This window comes from Thunnus thynnus, chromosome 19 (assembly GCF_963924715.1).
Source record: "Thunnus thynnus chromosome 19, fThuThy2.1, whole genome shotgun sequence".
In the NCBI taxonomy this organism is placed as follows: Eukaryota; Metazoa; Chordata; class Actinopteri; order Scombriformes; family Scombridae; genus Thunnus; species Thunnus thynnus.
The window spans coordinates 5,566,463-5,573,951 of NC_089535.1; positions in this window are offsets into that span (position 1 = coordinate 5,566,463).

Here is a 7,489-nt window from a genome sequence, read left to right on the forward strand (position 1 = left end):
TTTTCAGTTTTCCGCAAAGCTGCCTGTGAGGAGGATTTAAAAGGGTACTCCAATGATTACTAATTAATACCACTGATTAAGCTCTGGTGGTATTAATTAGTATTTAATTATAAACCCTGGTCATAAATATAAAAAAGGACCCTTTATAGTAGTTTTGGAGAAGCACGTGTGTCCTCTCTACCAAAAAACCCAGCTCTGATTACAATAACTTGACCACAATCAGGTTTTTATGAGAGATTTCTGCAACCAAATGATTGTTCAGGGTTTTTTTAATCAGTAGCATTCACATCTGAATAGGCTCCCAGTGAAGAGATGATACTTAATACTGGAGCTAAAGAGCCCCACTATCAGCAGCACTTGTAAATGCCAATCAACAGGCGGAGAGGCCTGCTCTGTTGCTAGGAGACTGGGAAGGATATTTTCAATTGGTCAAGTGAGACTCTGTTTGGACTATCATTACCGGACCCCAGTGTAACTGACCGGTAGTGTAATTACTTAATTTTCTTCTGGAGAATAACCATTATTGAATTTTCTAAATTGAACAAAATAACTATTAGAGTTTAGATATTGATAAAAAGTGCAACCAGTATTTTGAAAGTGATGTCATTTGTGCTTCATAAAACATCAAACAACTGAAGACACTGACTCAATTAAAAGCTGCACATCAGGAGAAAAAGGGATGGATTACGTTGCTGTTTTCTCTGGATTCTCACTTGCTGTGCTTTCTTGTTGTGGAACCGTAGCCTTTCAGGAAATACCTAATTGCTATTGGGTGTTTCGTTCGCTCTGACATTTATGAAAACTTTATGGACAGCAACCGCTCCAGCTTGTGACATTTTGGATTCCCTTTAAAGCTGTGAATATGAAGGTTTCCTACTTTATGGGCCACATAACTCAAAATGAAAATGACAACAGCTCCCACACTGAGTCTCGTTGGATCAGATGAAAGAGCGATGAGAGAAAAGACACTGATGGTGTTTTCATCCTGTAAGAAAAGGTCATAAATATGATGCGTCTTGATGGAGACAAAGGTCTTGTTTGGTTTGAAACTGAAATCTTTTCACAGGTTGTTGAACTCTGCGGGTAATTGAAATGATGCAATAATAAACGGATGTTCCAGCTCCAGCAAAGATGCACCAGCTATTGTGAAGTGAGATTGGCTTATATTTGATTTGGATGTGTGAAAAGACATTAGTTCCAGTGCAGTGGCTCCAATTTGAACAGACGTTATTGGCTTTGCAAACTACGACGGTTACTCTCCAATAAGCCCATCAGACATTTTTCAATAACAGAGAGTGAAGAGCTTCTGCAGCCAGAGTAGAAATGGTTTTTGTGTTTTAAGATACTTCAGCACACAAGATTTTTAGCGACCTATAGCGGCATGGTTCAAGGGATGGCGATGGCGGTCTGTCAGTCAGTTGTTACACTACACTGTAAAAAATAAAAAATGTAAAAAAATGGTAAAAAGTCTGGCAGCAAAAGTTGCCAAACACTTACCGTCAAATAACATAATAAAGACCTTTAGTTATTCTACAGAGATTTATTTTAAAAATTGTAAAATAAAAATAAAATCTCATTATAAAACATTGCTAGAATGTTAAACAAATGTATAAATCTGCACAAAAAATGAAAACGTTTGCAGAACTACCTTAAAATTACCTAATTTAAATGAAGACCCTTGTTTTCATACAGTAATCTTTGGTAAATTCATAGGATTATCCAATCCATCCACAAGAACTCCCCATCAAAGTACAGATTTCTGGATGTAAAACACAGAAAAATTATGCAAAATTACATTCAAATTACCCTCCTTTAACACCCATTAATGGTATCTTGAGAGCTTTAAGCTTTTATTTTATGTGATTATCCAATCTATTTACAGTAAATCCCTGGTAAATGTTGGTTTTATACTGTTCAAAAAAATAAGATCATGTGATAATAGTTTACAAAAACATAATTTTAATAATCATTACTTTATATAAACATTATTTGACAGTAATTACAAGCAACTCTCCAATATATTTACAAGCTTTTCCTATAAATGTATGGGGTTTACTTTATATAAACATTATTTGATAGTATTTGAAAGCAACTATCCAATATATCTACATACATTTCCCCATTAATGTATGAGGTTAACTTCATATAAACATTATTTGACAGTAATTACGAGCAGCTCTGGACTGAAATATCTCCATAACTATTGATTGGATTGGCACAAAATTCATGTTCCCCTCTGGATGAACTGTAATCACTTTAGTTAACATTTAACTTTTCCTCCAGCGCCATCAAATAAAAATTTTAATTTGTACAATACTTTGGTTTATGACCAAATGCCTGCAAACAACATTCCCATCAGCCTCAACTGTATCATATGTTTAGTGCTCCTCAGCAATTTTAAAATGGTTACCAAGTGCTATACACAAAACAATTGAGATGAACAAAGATAAAAGAATAAAAGACATGGCAGAAAATATTGTCAACAAATCTCATGTTTGGAGCCAAATAAACAATGAACTGATCTGCTAACAAGTATTGTGTGTGTATCCAAAGTCTAATATATCTTATTCTTCTGTGTCGTAGACCTCCATTGTTGTCCGAAAACTATTAAAAACACGTCAGTGAGCCACACTGCTGCACAGGGTGACATGTTCCTTCATTACGAAGAGTTTTGTCATGTTAGTTTGTTTAGAAACGGCTCCAAAGACTAATAACAGTGATCACGTTTTCAGTCTCCAGAGAGTAGTTCTGTGCAGTGTTAATTTCGTCGTAGTTTTCATCAATGACATTTTTTCACTGACAAAAACAAGGTAACTAAATAAAAACTAATTTATGATGAAAAAAAACTATAACAAAATCTATTGACACTTTAGTCAACAAATAAAAACTCATGACAAAAATGTTAGAGAGGGACGAGTTGGGAAGATTAACAACATATAGATAAATTTCACATTTGAAAAACAAGGAAAACAAGACCCTTCGAAAACCATGTGATGAAACATTTGCAAACATGTCATCCCGAAATTCATGCACAGGTGAACAGACCTACATGTTTTGTTTTTTTAAGCTAATGTTGTTTTATCAGCTAACCTGAGCTGGTGTGTTTTCGCTAAACTGGTAATACAATACAAGCTAAAAGAAACCACCATCTGTCCTGTACTGCTTAGAGGAGTGAGAGTTGCTAATCTTAGATCTTCTTAGATCTTAGATTGTAAATTAAAAGATTGATTGACAAGATAAAGATAATAAATGTAAAGTTTCACTGTCTTCAAACTGAAACAAATATGTAACAAACGTCTGAAAAAACGTTTACATTGAGCTTTCATTACCGCACCGACGTGTCAAGAAAACGTAAAATAAACGTAATGTTCACATTAACTTAATGTTACTGTTGCTTAATATTAGACATATGATGAGAGAAAGGAACAGAAATGTAAGCTGTCTGTGCGCATGTGTAGAAAATCCTTATTCAACCTCACAAATACAGAAGACGGCTGAAGACAAAGACGGGCCACCGAGTGCAAATAAAACCAGAGCATCCCAGCAGAATATTTCAACAGCTCTTCTAAGTGCTCCTAAGTACAAAAAGTGACTCTAAAGAACAACGTACCAAGGAAGAGGACATAGATAATGGATTAGGCACACAGGATTCCTGGTCACAAGGACTGAAGATGAAGACTTTGTTCTAATGATAGAGACAGTCCAGTATTATTCAGGGAGAGTAGACCTGATGCTCTTTGGTGTTATTTTGTTATTGTCTGAGATGGTCTTTTGCGAAGAAAAAAGAAGTTCATATTCTTGTTTCTTTTACATGAGACTTGGTTTTATTTGTATTTGATTTTAAGATAAAGATGTTTTATATCACAACAGTTAAAACTATGTCTGTGTTTCATGTTCAAACCTTAATACGTTTCCATAATAACAAGTAAAAAGATGTTTCCTCCAGGAGTCTATAATGAGTTTATTGAGCAATCTGTGTATCAACCATAGACTGTATAAAAATATGGACGTAGTTACCGTTACGTCACCCTTTGATTTCTGAAGAGCGGTTTTGAAGCTCAAAGTGAGCCGCTCCGGTCGTCGCCATCTTGGCAGTGCGTGACGCTGCCTAACTCCCAGCCAATCGAAAATGGGCAAAGAGGCGGGCCGAATGGCTGAAACAAGCCACCTAACGGCTGGCGGACCTGTCACTCAAAGCAGCCATGTCCTTCATTATGCATAACTTTATGGTTTAATAAAATTTAAACGGGTGAGTTATAAAAAAATTCACCCCCCGTACAGTTGTCATGAAAGGGGAAATTAGCTACAGAGACCAAAACCGTTTTTCGTACCAGACTGTAAACATGTTTATTTCTGCTGTAAAGTTGGGCAGCCTCACGTGGCCATTCGAGGAACTGTAGTCAGTTTTTGGCACTTCAGCACTGGCTTCATTTTACAGCCCCGGTGGTTGCCGCTTTGGTATATACAGAAAATTAATGAGAAATTCTAGAGAAACGTTTAAATAATACATTATAAACTAAACCTGTTAGATTTTAGAAACCAAAACAATTCAGATGACTAAAATATGACTTAAACTAAATGGCATTTTGGTCAAAAGAAAGTGGTTCTGTTTTCAGAGCTTCGTTAGCTTGTTGTGCAAAATATCACAACTTTTGACTTTGTACTACATTGTATATTTCTCAAGAACTTCAGTAAAAAAGACAAAACAGGGTTTCAGTCATATAAACTTTGCTTCATAGCGCTACTAGTGGTCAAAAACTCACACAGGGTAACTTTAGCTAATAATGCTCTTATCTCTTTTTAGGCAACTTCTGACCAATGAGGGACACTTTCTCTCAATGTCTTTCTCTCTTTTACTTACAGACAGAAGACAGCTGACGTCAGGTGAAGGGTTCTTTTGACAGACAAGTAAAACCTCTAACTTCATTATTAAATCTAGTATTTCTCACAGAGAAATGTGACAGGCAGATTTATGTCTAATGTTGGCAAAGGGAGTCACACAAAATGGCTTCCAATCATTGTACACATGAGTATCTTGCATCACCACATCAACAAATCTGCATGTATGTGCTCAAATGTTTTTTTTTTTTTTTACCAGTGCCAGACACCCCATCTAATTACCTAAGTTGGTGTGACAGTCATGGTGCATTAAATTGATGGGATTGCACATACAGCAGCTCTCTGACATGGATTAGAAATAGAGCTGATGAAACCGTGACATCTTTTTTTTCAGTTTTATGACAGTTTAAAGACAGAATATCGAGCGCTGACGAACACCGCTGCTGACCTATGCTGGTTAAACTACTCTTAATATCATAAAGAAGCTAAATTACGTTACCTACTTGCAAATAATGCAATTGGTCAACTAATTTGAATACACAAACAGCATCAGTAAACGTCTCTAAACTCAATTGTTCCAGTTTGCATTCCTCTCTGCTTTAAAGCCTCTGAGGGCTGTAATCTGACAGCAGATCTGCAGTTAGGGGCTACTTGTGTTGCAGGGCAGGTGGACCGTTCTCCCTGCAGTCACCCCTGCTGTGCCTTCATTTGCATACTGGATCAGATTATCATTACATTATGTATTCCAAGGACAGGCCTGAGCTTGATGGATGATTGGTGCAGTCTAGTAATCTCCACCAAGGTGCTTTGTTCAACCTCGTATATCTGCCTCGAAAACCCAATGGCGGTGATCTACTGCTCTGCTGCTCCGGGGTCAGACGTTCACAGATGCCTTCAGTTGATACTGTTTGTTATTTTATTTTATTTGTTTGTTGCGGACTAGATCGCTGTATATACAGTATGTTTGTAGTTTGCATGGTCGTGCCTGGAAACAGCGGTGTGGATGTGTGTGTGTGCAAAATCAATTTTTCCAGAGTAACTGAAGCTTAAAGATGCACTGCAAAAAAAATTCATAGGTTTTTAAGAGCATTTTTCAAATATAAGACGTATCAATAGTATAGTATCATATATAATAATAAAAATAATAATAATAACTTTACTTATATAGCACCTTTTAAAAACAAAGTTTACAAGGTGCTTTGACAGACAAAGTAAAAGCAGCACAATGCAAAGCAAAGACATGAGGCAGAAGACAATAACAGATCTGACCTTAAAAAAGATGGCGGCCAAAGGCAAAGAAAGACAATAAAGAGATGATAAAAAGTTTAAAAGAAAGATGAAAGGTTAAAAAAAAAAAAGAAGTTTAAAAGAAAGATGATTGACAACATGAAAGATGAAAGACAACATTACATAAAAGCAAGTCTGTAAAAATGGGTTTTAAGAAGGGATTTAAAAGTAGTCACTGATTCTGCGGAGCCTTATCTCCTCCGGCAGGTCGTTCCAAAGTTGAGGGGTCCTGATGGAAAAAGCACCTTTAGATTTAAGCCTCGACTTTGGAATAGCCAGAAGGGCCCCAACCTGAGGATCTAAGGCTGCGGCAGGCTGGCTCATACGGGGGTCAGCATATCTGTTATGTAGCTTGGAGCTTCAGACCCAGACGTGCTTTAAAAGTGATCAGTAAAATCTTAAAATCAATTCTAAAATGAATATATAAACTGAAAAGGCCTAAAAATATACTGTATATACAACTATATGAAGTGACCAAGCAAGAAAATTAAGTTTTTGATACATTACTGAAGAAAAAAACTAAAATCTTGCATGTTATTACAAAATGTACATTTTGTGACCTATAATTAAGTCTGCTTTTACACTATATTTTTGTTACTGTGAACAAATTCCATGAGAATGCATTAGTCCGCCTCTTAATACTGTCTGATTTTGTCTGTAGCACAACTCCAAGCCCATTGGTTCCTTCCGTAGACATAAATCCTTGAAAATCACTCACAAACATATAGTTTAATTTTTTAAAAATGCTCAGTAATTTCCTGAAACAGCTGGTCACTGCAGTTTTAAGCAAACGTTACACAAACAGGAGGAAATAGTGCGTTTGTTGGGGACTATTTTTAGTGGCGGATGAATCCACATTTGGTGTTCTAGTGAGTATTTCTGGCAGCAGGACGGTGTGTGTGTGTGTGTGTGGGACAGAGTCAAAATAAATACAGTGTGTGAGTTCATGGTGATGAAGGAACCAGTCACCCGGTGCAGCGGTGTGACTCATGGACGTGGGAAACCCTCGCCCTGGTTCCAGTGGAACCGGACCCTCCTCTGCCTGTCACACCCGTCTCCGCTGGACGGGCCACATCGGAAAGAGGAAGAGGAGTACGGAGCCAGATGTCTCCATATTCCAGGAGAGCGTTCTGAGCAACATGAGTAAACCGCAGACTAAGACTATGACGAACCGTATTTCATGAGTCTTCTTGGAACATTTAAAAGATTGTCTCAGCAGAAAAAGGCAGAGATCCAGATGAGGTTTGACTGAGCGAGGGTACAATCAGTGACAGACACAAACACATTTTTGTGGTATAACACACACTTTCTGTTTGCTGTTATTATTATTATCATTATCATATTATATTGTTTAAAAAAATAA